The following is a 14035-nucleotide window of genomic DNA, read 5'->3' as shown; positions in this document are numbered from 1 at the left end:
TGCAAAATTCTCTAGTAATTCTTATAATTTATTTATTTATTTATTTTTTTTTTTTTTTAATATTTTTTTTTATTTGCTTATTGTAAAGGAAATTGATTTAGACTCAATTTTCTCTAAAGTTAATTAAAATTGAAAATTATTAATAATAAGGTTAGTATTGGCAAATTGTTGAATGACGTATGGTTTAAATCGTACAGTATTTCACCAAAATAATATAACAATAATAATAAAATAACGAGATGATTCGATTACTTACAGAATCAGCAACATTGATCGTCTTGTTCTCTAGATCGGGCTGTCAGGGGTTTCACTCGGTGTTCCTTCCACAGCTCTCTGAGTGAGAACGTCTTTTCTTTCTGGTTCGTTTTCTTTTTGGGAGGCAACCGTTATCAGTTTACACTTGATAACGGTTGGAGATACTTACCAACCGAAACGTCGTGTTACATTAAACAAATAAGACAATGCAAGTTCGACAAGATGTTTTAACTGGCTCTAGTGTAGGAGGGAATACGGCGCCTTTGTGTTTGTTTTCGTCAGACTCGGTCAGACCCATTCAGATCCGCTCAGACCTTGACGGTCTGCAGAAATTCCGCTTCCAATGTAAGAGCAGCCTAGCTCGGAACGCAAATGGGCCCGCCGGCCCGTAAAAAATGTAAATAAGATGAGACGTCAGATGCGCGACGAATTTTCCCGCCGCAATAAAAACCACTCGATAAAAGATATGCACATACTCGGAAAATTCAAAGTTTCCTGATATCGTCACTACCAATTCCTGATCATTTCCACCCATTTTAAGCCGCTAATTCTCGAATTGAAAAAGTCGGATCCGCTTGAACGTAGAATTCGCCGCCATGACACCGAAAACCCCGCGGTTGCGTCATCTGGGCTGGGATTCTAAAATCACGACTCGATCTCGATACGATCACGACTTGGAATTCGATCGCGACTCAGTGACGACAAGGGTGATTCTAAATTTCAATCGTCGGCTAAACTCGTTTTATTCGGTTTGATTTAGGTTTCTTGGTATATATTTGTTATTTTCCCTAATATTTGATAGATGAAAGCGTCAATTGTCTTTTCTATTGATAAACACTAAGAATTTTTATTTGTTACTTATTTTGTTAATTTTTTTCGCCGCCGTGTTTTTTTTTATTTAAATAGGCATATATTTAATAAATATTATTTCTTTAAAATAAAAAAATGTTGTTTAAAACCACCACTACCCATTGGGAAATAATAATTGAATTCATGGAAAGTCACAAAAACTTGTTGTGTTCATCAACTTTTTGTTTTAATATGCCAGCCTGGGTGCAATCAATAGGACCTATAACACCGGGGAAATTGGATCTCTCCATAAATGTTAATTTAGTAGTTTGTCTCTTATCTTTTATATTTGGAAAATTAATGAATCGATCAGCAAGATGATTGTAAATAATTTCAGTAATTTTATGGATCCAACGATTTGCATTCCAAATTTAAAATATTCGTCCAATGCTTCTTTGGTAGCAATCTGTGGCATAAAATCTTGACATACTAATACTGTCCACTCAAAGGTAACTCTACTTCCTCTACCTCTATTATTAACAGAAGGTTGTGGAAAATAGGGTCGAATTAGATCTATTTTTAAATTTTAAGCTTCTTGATAATATACTAATGAAAACCTGGTATGACTATTGGTAAACAATCAATGCAACAAATACGTTTAAAAAAGGATGCTGGCACATTTTGCACGTATTAAATAAGGAAGAAGCTATATCGTCTGGTGCATACGATATATCCAAGCGTGTCTGAAATTGCGTGATGAAAAAACGCGAAATGAGCGTGATTGAAAATTTTATTTAGAATCAGTCAGAATTATCGAGTAATCGTGTCGTTTCGTAATTTTAAAATCCCAGTGCTGGCCATGTGCGACTTGATAGTGACGTCGTCCGTATACTTTAGCATTGGGTGCTGGACCGCTAACTATATTGTACCATGCGTTGGCTCCCGTGGTGTCGACGGTATGACTGGTTGATTGGAACGGCTTATTTTTTGGGGTTTTTCTTAAATAACAGCGCGTTACGGAAAAACGGTAACATTTGAAGAAAAACGGTTTTTAGTGGATTATAGCCAGATAGTGTCCGGTGATTTCAGAAAAAAAATGGTTTTCGTAGGTATCATAGGTATGCCGGTATTAAGCGTCAAAGTTAAAAAAAGGTGTAGAGCAAAAACTACTCTACGTAGAAGGTTGTAGACTATGTCGAAAAATAATATTATAAAAATTCTTAAAACGCTGAAACTGTGAAGTCTCTAGGTGCCAATAAAGAATTATTAAAAAAATTGAAAAAATCGGTCAAAAAAAGGCTCAACAAGGGGTTCATATTTGTTAACACAGCTCACCCTGTATGATACGTAGCGCCATGAGTAATACCTCTCTTTAATTCTAAAGGATTAAGCTTTTAAATGGTGTAAACGAAAAAAATTTAAAAAAATTTTTAGAAGTAGAAAAAAATGTATTTCTCGAAAATTCACTTTTTTTTTTCGAAAAAAAAATTTAAGTTTGAGCTCGTTTATCTCGGAAGGAGTTTCTTTTTGAAAAAAATAGTTTCAACAAAAAAGAAAGCTACTTTTACGTAGAAAAGGGCTGTTTTGTCCGCATTGTCGGGAACGTTACCGTTTAGGGCCCACAACCATTTAAGTTCGCAAGGTACCGCGCAAAGAGTCCAAAATTCATTCACAGAAAAATCTGACTTCTTAGAGGTTTATCTTAAAAAGCGCCCTTTGAAAGTTGCTTTGCCTTTGACGTCATTGAGTTTCAGAATCGGCTTAGTCAGTTTTCCACAAGTTGCTGCTCCGACTGTTTTCGCGACAAAAGCGGTTTTTTGCCACGCAAAAAAAAATAATTTTTTTGGGAAAAAAAATTTTTCACAGTCACGTAGCCTCAACCTTTTTGCATAAAACAGTGAAAACCAGAAAAAAAATCGCCATAGAACAAAAGTTATTAGCGTTTATGTGACGCAGGGTCCGAAAATCAGTCAATTCTTCACGAGCACATAATAAGAGCTTCGCTCTAATAACAATAATAAATAATTAAAGTGGAGATAACGTTGATAGTGGTTCAATGAAAAACATTGGCAAATTCCATTAAAAATCAAAGGCAATTGTAATTATGGTGAGTGTCTCAGTCAGCAGGCTCGTACTTATAAAGTTTTGAAAGAAAGATTTATAACAAGGTCATTTTTAAATATTTTAACCAAATGAATAAAAGTTAGGATTCTCCAGATCCCGTCTAAAGCGTAATTAATCCTGTAACAAGTTTTCAAATGAACACCCTGTCTGTATGTCGGAGAGTCACTTTCATTATTTTCGGCGGACATATTCATTATAAGTAAGTAAAACTCGTAATTCGTGAAAACACACACTTAATTACTATATTGACAAATAAACACGAATTACACACAATTACACTAAATAAACAAGTAAACTAACGGCTATAACTAAATAAAATAATACAAGTACCGTCGCGAATAAAATAAAAAAACTAGTGATCCGAAGCCGGTCTATCTATTATCAGTTCTCTCAAAAGACTGCCTTTATGCTTCTCCAAGCATTCATTCCCGGCTTCGTTCCACTCTCTCGATATCTCTTAAAAGATATTGAGAGAGATTTATACCATGTCCTTTATTCTTTTTCTAAATAAAGTTCACTAAAAATCAACATCAACCCAGACTAATAAAAATAATTAATGGACGGTCGTACCGCCGATCGTTGACAGTAGCTCAACACTAAGCCTAATACTAATCAAAACAAATCCTTATCTTAATGCTATGTACTCTCTAGAAGTTTTAATAATATATATGTAAAAAATATAATAAAAAATAACATCTTCTTGTTTCTTATACTAGAAAACCTTCCTATACCGAGTTTTATGGCAAAATTTGGAATACTTCTCAAGCAATAAGTCAAAATAGAAAATGAAATTGTAACTTTGACACCCTGTATCTCGCAATATATCAACTTGGCCTGTCTACATCCTTCTGTCCTTCTCCAATTCTGCCTTGTTTTTTCCCAAGCCCAATTATTAAGTGCCTGGGAGATTTGTTTTTGCTAAGACCGAGAAAAGGTGCGAGGCCTACAAAGGGGTTAAAGGAACCTTGTCTTACCAGTTCGTCGGCCCGCTCATTGCCCTCGACACCCTGGTGTCCTGGGACCCACCTCAGTATCACTTTCCTGTGTGCTGCAAGCCTTTCCAATGCGTCTCTGCATTCCTATTCCAATTTGGTTCCCCGATCATTCTACCCTTGTCGGGATTTCGAGTCTTTTGCACCGGCTGGCGTGAAATGGTATCACGAATCCGTATGAAATCCTCGGTCGTATGACTGCAGTATAAAGCCACTGGAGAACATGAGGTTTTAGACCTCATCTTGTACCTATTGTTCGCCGTTTTTCCCATATAAGGGGTTGTTGCCTTATTTACTGCCTGCTCTACGTGAGTTTTAAACGTGAGCTTGCTGTCTAAAGTAACTCCCAAGTATTTAGTTAGGAAAGTCCCATAATGGGAAGTTTAAAGACTGTCAAATTACGCCTCTTAGTAAAGAGAATGGGGTTGGTCTTTTCCGGGTTGACCAACAGCACTGTCTCCCGACACCATTGTTCCACTATCCCGCACGCGGCTTGCGCTCACAGATTGTGTTCACAAATTTACCCGTGACCATCACTAGTCCATCGTCCGCGTATGCCTGTGCATAGAATCCTTCCAAGTTCTAGCTTCCTGAGGAGACTGTCCATTACCAGACAACAAATGTGTGGCGAAATTCAACTGCCTTGCGGGCAGCCGTCCTTCACCCTATCTCGATAAAACAGTCTCCTAGTGTAGCACTGATCTTCCGGTCTTCCAGCGCCCTTTTGACCCACCTGATCAGATGAGCCGGAGTGCCTCTGGTCAGGAGGGCTTGGCAGATAGTATCTGTTTTTGATTTATCAAATGCTCCTTCCACATCAAAGAAAAGAACAAGTTTCATTTCCTTATTCTCTACGGCTTTTTCAGCTTTGCTCACTACAGAGTAAAGTGCTGTTTCCGTCGACTTCTTCACTTCACTTCGTTTCGCCCTTTCATGTGGGCATGCTGATTCCTATTTAGTGACGATTCTTTTAGAATCTTCTTTATTAAATACCTGTCTATGAGCCTTTCTAGAGTCTTTAGTAAAGATGAACTCAGGCTAATTGACTCAGACAAAAGGACAAAGTCCTCCAACCAAAGGTTGGCGGTAGTCTTTCTTGCCCGGTTTTGGAATAAAGGCCACATTTGCCGCCCTCAATGTTAGTGAAACATACCCCATTGCAATGCTTGCCTCAAAAACTCTCTTTAAGTAAAGCAGTGTAATTTCGAGGCCTACCTGCAATATCATGGGTATGATAGTATCAGGTCCCTATGGACTAAACTCACTCACTGCCAAGCTGTGGCTTCGTTTGTTACTATGTTTTTGGCGAGGTTCCAGTCCGGCATTGGATCTGGTACCTCGCCCCAAGATGCAGCGTTTCCTTCTCCAGGAAATTGAGTTTTAAGGAGAAGCTCGATGGTCTCTTATTTGTTTGAGGTCCATAGTTCATCTTTCTTCAGGCATCCTATCTCGGTTTTCCTGTCAGAGCCCAGTAGCTTCAGAAGACGGGCTTTGTCCGAGAGAGATTCTATCCACAGAACTTTACTCAGCAGTCTCTTTTACAGCGTCGGACTTCGTTTTTGAATTTCCTTTTAGCTGTTAAGTATAAATACCAGTTCTCTTGAGTTCCCCTCTTGAGAGCGCGGTGGCATCTTTTTTGAGACGGTCCAAAGTGTCATTCCAATAGGGCAATCTGATGTTGCCAACTCTCCTGGGAGGACATGTTCTCTCGTAAGAATTGATGATTATACTGTTTAGCCGTACTACCTCTGTATCTAGTTCCTCTTTGGAGAATATGGCTCCACCTAGAGTACCCATGAACTGAACAAGGACCTCTTTAAATTTGGTGCAGTCGGTAGCCCTCGGATTTCTCCTGCGGAGATCTTCCTCCTTATCCGAACGGATTTCGAATTGGATTATTCTATGGTCGGACATCGTTATGTCCTGTGATACCCCTTCAGTTTTCAACCCTATCCGCAAATTACCGTGTTACCAGCGCTATGTCGATAACCTCTTGTCTTATTCGATTGACAAAAGTCGATTCCGCATTTACGTTTGTTACCTCAAGGTTTTCCGACACTACATATTCTAATAATACCGTACGCCTTGCGTTGGTGTCTGTACTTCCCCATACAATGTTGTGCGCATTTGCGTCACACCCGGCGATTAATGAAAAACGGAATGGTATTTTATTAAACTTTTTAGTTTTTCTGTCAGGGGAAGTTGTCCATTATTATGACTGCATATTATTAACTTTTATTTTGTGCCACCGTGTACTCCAGCAGCGCTGCCGTAGCATCCTTAATACTCAATACTCATTACTCAAATATTTATTTCCATAGACTCATACAAATAAGTATCGGATAATATTAAAAAATAAAACTATAAGACCTAAGCATACAACTTTTAAAAGGCCTTAAAAAGAAGCAATAAAAAAATCTACAATTAACTAGAAACTAAGAATTTAAGAAAACTACAGCCTTTAACTAACAAACAAACAAATACGAATTATGGGAGTAAAGACGAGACGCTGCAATTTAAATATTCTGTTACCGTATAAAAGGATTTTTTAATTAAAATTCTTTTCAGTGAAGCTTTAAAATTATTAGCCTTCTCAATTTTTTTTTACTTCGATGGAAAGATTATTATATAATTTAATTGGTAAAACTACCGGGTTGTATGCCACTTTGGTTAATTTATGATTGGGTAAATTCAATTTAACTTAAACCATGAGTGCATAGTAAGTGACTCTAGACAAAGAATCGTTAGACAGGTTACGTTTTATATGCATGACCGAGTTAAAAATAAATAGGGAAGGAAATGGCATAATTTTCAAGTCTGGAAAGAGTGTTCTACAAGAAAATGTATAAGGCTTAAATAAAATAAATCTAATTATTTTTTTCCGGGCTGTAAAAAATTTACTACTTCTAGTACAGTTGCCCCAACACATTATGCCAAATGACAAACATGAATGGACATAACCATAGTAATAAACAAGTATAAGGCCAATGTCGATTTTATTACGCAACTGCCAGATCACATAGGCATAAATTGATAATTTCTTTAAAACCATAACTACATGATAAGACCAATTAAGATGTTCATTGATTAATATTCTCAAGTACTTGACAACCTTATTTTGTTCTATGGTTTTGTTATGCATTTTAACTAGCAAGCTTTTCTTCAAATCGGTAAGAGTAAAAAATATCATTTCAGTTTTTGACTCATTAAGCACTAGGCTGTTCCTGCTACGGATACTGATCATTCGGTTAACTACCCCGGTTGAACCTCTAGATAGTTCTTCTAAGACACCACTCGACGTTAATATGACAACATCATCTACAAACGCCGCTATATGATTGCCAGGAAATTTGTCCAAGATGCTATCAAAACATATATATAACAAATAACAGTGACTGTGGGACACCACTAACAACTGGTAAGGACTCAGACGCAACTGAAACATTTCCATTCTTTAATATGTCGTACCGGTCAGGTACGATTTAATCCATTTATGGGCAAGACCACGTATACCACAGTCATTAAATCTATCCAACATTAGGTTAATATTTATTACATTAAACGCCCTTTTAAATAAAAACATAGGCTTACACGTTTATTGTTTAATTCTAAATTAGACAAAACTTATGAATATATATAGGATCAAAAATACATCTTGTGTACAGCAACCCATTCTAAATCCAAACTGGTATTTACTAAAAAAAATCTTGTGCGTAAGGTGTGGTAGTTGAAAACGAGGAATGGTTTGTGTTTTTAAAGGTGCAACCTTTGATTTCACAGAAATAAGTTTTATAAATATATTGTCCTCATTGTCCTGTGACTTCATATAAACTCATGCACCGTATGCATGAACGGACGCGTCAGAAAACCCATGTAGTTCAAACCGAATTGCATTTTTACAAGTGATCTGTCTTTCACCTTTGAACTAGTTTAAACAAGCCAATAATTGGAGTCATTTAGTATGTATATTTTATGGTAAAGAGTTGTTCCATCCTAATTTCTCAAGCCATATATCTCGCAAAATAATTTTGGCTAATATAACCGTGGCATACGTAGTCATAAACAAAGCAGTCATACACAAAAGAAATGAAGCTGACGGTTTCTTAGAAGAAAAGTGCATCGGACTAAAAAAAGATATAAGAAATGTGGCATCTCATATATTTTGAGAGCATGAGATGTATACATTATTGGGACACAAAAGCGATTTATTTTAGGATTTTAAGATTTGTCTTGAACGAGTCGTAGCAAATACATCCAGCTTAATTTTACATATGAATAATAATTTGGCGGAGAACTACAATTCCATAGCTTATAAGTTTGTTGGAGGCAAACGCATAAATTATTTTCTCTCGTGAGTTAACTATTCGAATATGCCAAACTCCTTTTTAAAAAATACAATATTTATTTCGTACAAACTTAGCGTAGCTACAATTTCAACTGACTAAGTAAAAATTACAAATGGTGGATGTTTATATGAGTAAAAAAGCAAGTTAAGCATAAGCAACGATCATCATTCTCCATAAGGGATTGTGACATAACTCCTCCACCCCTAGTGACAGCTCTACCGCTAAGGAAGCTGGATCGACTGCTGGTTTTCCTCTTGGCATTTTTTCTGGGTACAGTATCTTTTTCTCAATTTGGCATAACATAGGTAGCTAATCCCAGTTACCAACATGATATAGATAAGGATTGTCCAAAATGAGGGTACAGCGGCTACTCAGAAGTATTCTAGTGAAGGATCGATTGCAACTATCTGGCTCAGCAACTCCTGAAGTTCATCTAGCTTCACATCGGTTGATGTGAAACTTAGGTTTAGTAGTGGCAATGGTTCATTGATCTTGTTTAGATCTGGAAACAGTAGTGGTTGTGGGCTGAAGTTTGAGGGTTTATCATCGTTAGTAATGATAAGTTCGTTGACCTTGGCCAAACAGTTGTTCGGAATATTAACCATATAGGATCCCATAAGCTGAACCTCTTCTTCTTGTGCTTGGCATTTCAGTAGAACTAGTGTTTCTTTTGGTAAGACAAATAACCAGTTGTTTGAGCTAGATAATTGGTTAATTATGATGTGGTTAAGAACGAATTGTATCTGGCTACATATGAAAGTGCTTTTGACATAGGACAGCAGTCGGACTTCGCAAGGGCTAGATTCCTGAACATCTTGTAGATTAGATTTGTCACAGAGGAACAGATGTGTGGAGACTTCTTGCCAAGCCTGGCTTTGATATGCGTAATGCAATTTGTTTTTTATTATATATTTATTTCGCAGTAATATAACCTTAAACCGACTCTGTACAAGGACAGGGGCAGCATATAAGTGAAATATCTCAAAATTTTCGTTAAATGTTACGGGAACATGTAGGATAAATGTAATTCTATTATTTAGAATGTAAGAGCTTATTTTTATAATTTTTTCTATTAAAAGCATGTTCTCAAGTTCAATTTTTATTGGTAGTTGATTGGAACCTACTCGTTGTTCTAATTGTTTTAATTCGTTAAATAGATCTGTGGTTTTAATAATACTAGGATGCATCGTTTTAAGTTTAGCAAAAGTTATAGAGTTTTCTTGTAACGTAGAATCTATAAATTCATAAACATTAACAAGAGCATCAAGAATGTTTTTAATATTATTATAATTCTGAGTATGATCAAAATCTTTTAGAACATCAGCTATTTGATTTATCCGGAATTCCAACATTTCTTCTCGCTTAGCAATTTGTAAAATTGTGTTGTTAAATTTCTTTATAACACTAAGGATTAAGGAGTTTTGGTTTATTACACTTTGAGACAATTTATTGTCGTTCTTTTCCAGTTCATCGATGAAATGGTCGTAACGTCTCTAACACACTCTCCAACATTATCGGATTAAGGTCATAAACATGAATTAAATTATATTCAAAATCGCGAATTTTAGCATGCCCCAATTTAATTGGTAAAATTCCAGGATTGTCCTCTAATTTGCTTAAGGTAATCCGATAGTAGCATGCAGAATCGCACTGCAAATAATAATTTTTTTTCTTAGCCTAAGCCTGTGGTTGCGATAAAATAAATGTATGCTTAATATATAAAAATTACTATAAAATTAAAAAGTAAATAAATCTAATGTAAAACTTAAATTAATTAACGAACCTACTTAAATAAATATATATATATATATATATATATATATATATATATATATATATATATATATATATATATATATATATATATATATATATATATATATACATATATATATATATTTTTTTTTTTCAATCGAAACTGTACGTGTTTCTCAAAGGCCTTTTAATATTGTCCATATGAATCTTTTTATGAGAATTTGTCGCTAAGTTTTTGCTGACTATGTTTTTTATAACATGATCTTTATTTCTTATAAGAATTTCGTTGATTTTCGCGTATAGGATTTTTGATTTATCTTTATGTTCACTGATGTAATCTAATAGTAAAATGTGATCAAGATTAAAATCAAACAGGTCATCTGAAGTTATATATCTGTTAATTATGTCTATTGGTTTAAGTTTGGTGACTGAATGCAGACTGATTATTTTTTTTTTAATGATAAACACAAGCACAAGAGGAAAGTTCTATGTCACTCTTGGAGTGGTGCTTGCGCGAAGATATTTGTAGGCATTTATCTTGAATCGCTGCAGGTTGTATGCGTCGGGAAATATGTGAGGTGGAAGCCCGTTCCACAAAGAAGATGGTCGTCAGATGAATGAGTCCTGATACAGCGACGTCCTTGGGGTAGGCAGGTGGACTCGATGTTGATGAGCCGCAACTGCTAGACGCGTCCTTCTTGCCGAAACAGCCCTGGGTGGAATCAGGCCTGCCAGCTCAGAGGAGCACTTACCGTGATAATAACGGTAGAATAAACAGAGATCAGCCACCTTTCTCCTGTGCTCCAGACTATCCAGACTCTTTGTCAGTTCTGGATTGTCGATAAGACGAATAGCTCTCTTCTGTTTAGAATCTAGCAGCTTTAAACTATGCTTGGGTGCAAAGCTCCAAACATGCGAGCAATACTCGAGGGAAGGGCGTATTTGAGCCTTATAAAGAGTCAGCAGCTGTTCTGCTGTATACAGTTTTTTCGTTTTGAAAAGCACTCCGAGTTTTTTGGAAGCTGCCCTGGCGATCTCGGCAACGTGGTCATGCCAGGACACACTGTTGGTGACTTCGACTCCTAGAAAATGTAAAGATGATTTCATTGGCAATGTTTTCCTTGCCATAACCAGCTTCGGGCCACCAAGGTTAGTCTTCATCGTAAATACTGCAGCCTGCGTTTTTTAGCGTTAAAATTGACCAGATTGTTACTGCCCCACTCTAATATCGTTGTTGGTTGAAGCTACTTGTTGCTGCCTAAGATTCTGAGAACTTGCGGCTGTCGTTGGTTTGGCGGACTTAAATGTGGAAATAAGTGTGCTATCGTCCGCAAAGCTGTAGATTGGATTGGTTCCTAGCAAATCGTTGATAAATATCAAGAAGAGGGTGGGGGATAGAATGCATCCTTGAGGGACTCCAGCGTTTATGTTAAATTTGTCGGAGAGGTGTCCATCGACGGCTACTTGGATTGTTCTTTGTTCAAGAAAACTTTTGATCCAATTTAATAATGAGTTTTGTATGCCGATTGAGGAGAGCTTGGTTAGTAGTCCCTCATGCCACACTCTGTCAAGTGCCTTGGAAATGTCAAGAGCGACTGAGCGGGACTCGCCGTGCTTCTCCATGGCCTCCGTCCACAAGTGTGTGACGTATGCCAGAAGATCGCCGGTGGATCTAAGCTTTCGGAAGCCGTATTGATGATCGCTGATTAGTCCAGATGATTCCAGATATCTTAACAGTTGTTGGTTGACTGCTTTCTCCATAATCTTCGATATTACTGGAACTAGTGCAATCGGGCGGTAATTGGAGGGCATCGTCTTCTTACCCTTTTTGGGTACAGCTTGCACTCGAGCAGTTTTCCAGCTGGTTGGAAATGAGCCCTGCTTATACGATGCCGTGAGCAGTCTACATAAGGGAGGAGTCCATTCGTCTGCACAACGTTTTAGTACTAGGGCTGAAATTCCATCGGGTCCAAAAGCTTTGTTGGTGCCTACGCTTTTAAGAATTTTATTTATAATTCGTTGGGCAAACGAAATTTCGCCCATCGATGTAAGTTGGCTTTTTCCCTTGCTGTTACCGCGATAGAACCATCATCTGCTGTTAGGGGTGGCAAGGCCGACTTAGCAAATCCTTGACTAACGGCTTTCGATACCGACCAGAAAGATCTTGTTCCATTTGGGTAGTTTAGTAGTTTGTTTTTGATCCTGTTGTTGTGACTCTCTTTGCATTCATCAATAATTCGCTTGCAGCTATTTCTGGAGGTTAAAAAGTTCCTCCGATTTTCGGTGGAAGGATGTTGACGCCATTTGCGATATGCTGCGTTTTTAGTGTTTACTGCCTTTTTGCAATTCAGGTTGAACCATTGCTTGTTGTTTGATCCGCATTTAGTAGAAAAAGGGATATAAGCTTCCATTCCTGCCAAGATCGTCTCTGTAATTTGGTTTGCACATTCTGAGATGTTATTGGTTCTAAAGCAGACTTCTTTCCAAGGGAATGAGCGATAAAATTCCCGAAGATGGTTCCACTCTGCTGATTTATAGTGCCATACCTTCCGCGGCATCGGAGGATCTTGCGTTTTAACATCCAACTGGCAAGAAACTGTTATCAATTTGTGGTCCGATGTTCCTAGGGGGGCCTGTACTGATACAGTGTACGAGTCAGGGTCTGAAGCCAAGACCACATCTAGGAGACTCGCGAACTCGCCGTCTCCAGTTGATATTGTGAACGTTAAAATCACCCATGACGATGATTTCTGCGCTTGGGTAGTCAATTTACAGTTGGTTAATGCAATCAACCAGGTTCAAAAAGAGCCGCCTATATTGGGTGTCGCTTGGTGGTCGGTAGGTACAGCAGATAAATTTCATGGCACCACTGGCTATTATTTTGAACCACATGACGTCTAAGTTCGCTGGTTCAAGCGTTTCCTCCCGCTGGCAACTCAAATCGTTCTTGACAAATACTGCTACAAATGCTGCTTTAATAAAAGTGCTAAGACAGCATATTTTATTTTTTTGGTCTATTCTTGAGTTTTTAAATCCTTAAGCATTTAAAAGTCTAACATGTTCGGAGATAGTGGAATGGAATCTTTCTAATACTCCATTAGATTGAGGGTGATTAGGCGAAATAAAATGAATTTTTATTGTATGTAATTGGAGAAGTTCTGTAATAACTGTATTTTTAAATTCGGTTCCATTGTCTGAAATAACCTGTTTGGGTATACCGTGATGTGAAAAGAAAGAAATGAGGTGGTCTGCTATTTCATTAGCCGCCAATGATTTAAGCATATAAGCTTGAGCGTATTTGGAAAAACTGTCTAAGATTGTTAGGAATTTTGTTTCTTCTAGGGTGTAGGTGTCAACATGTATAATTTCAAACGGCCGGGTAGCAGTAGGGGTTATATTCATTTCGATATTAATGGGATGACATTCATAGTTTGTTTTAATACAAAGCTCGCATTCATTAATTAAAGTTTGTACCGAATTTTTCAAATTTGGCCAATAATATTTTGCCTTAATTTTTTCTACGGTCTCTTCAATACCTCTGTGGTTACTTTTTCCTTCATGGTAGTTTTGAATAATTTCGGGTATATTGTTTTTATCAGTGACATCCAATAGCTTATTAAGACATCTTTTAAATTGAAGACTTGGCCATCTAAAATTTTTTCGAATAACTTCGCAAAAAGGTTCATAGACATCGTCATTTTCAAAATATAAATAATAAAGTTTATTGGGAACAACTATTTCCTTAATAAACATTAAGATGTCATTTTCAAAATT

This window comes from Anthonomus grandis, chromosome 22 (genome assembly GCF_022605725.1).
Source record: "Anthonomus grandis grandis chromosome 22, icAntGran1.3, whole genome shotgun sequence".
NCBI classification, from domain to species: domain Eukaryota; kingdom Metazoa; phylum Arthropoda; class Insecta; order Coleoptera; family Curculionidae; genus Anthonomus; species Anthonomus grandis.
Note: the sequence above shows the minus strand (reverse complement) of the source record.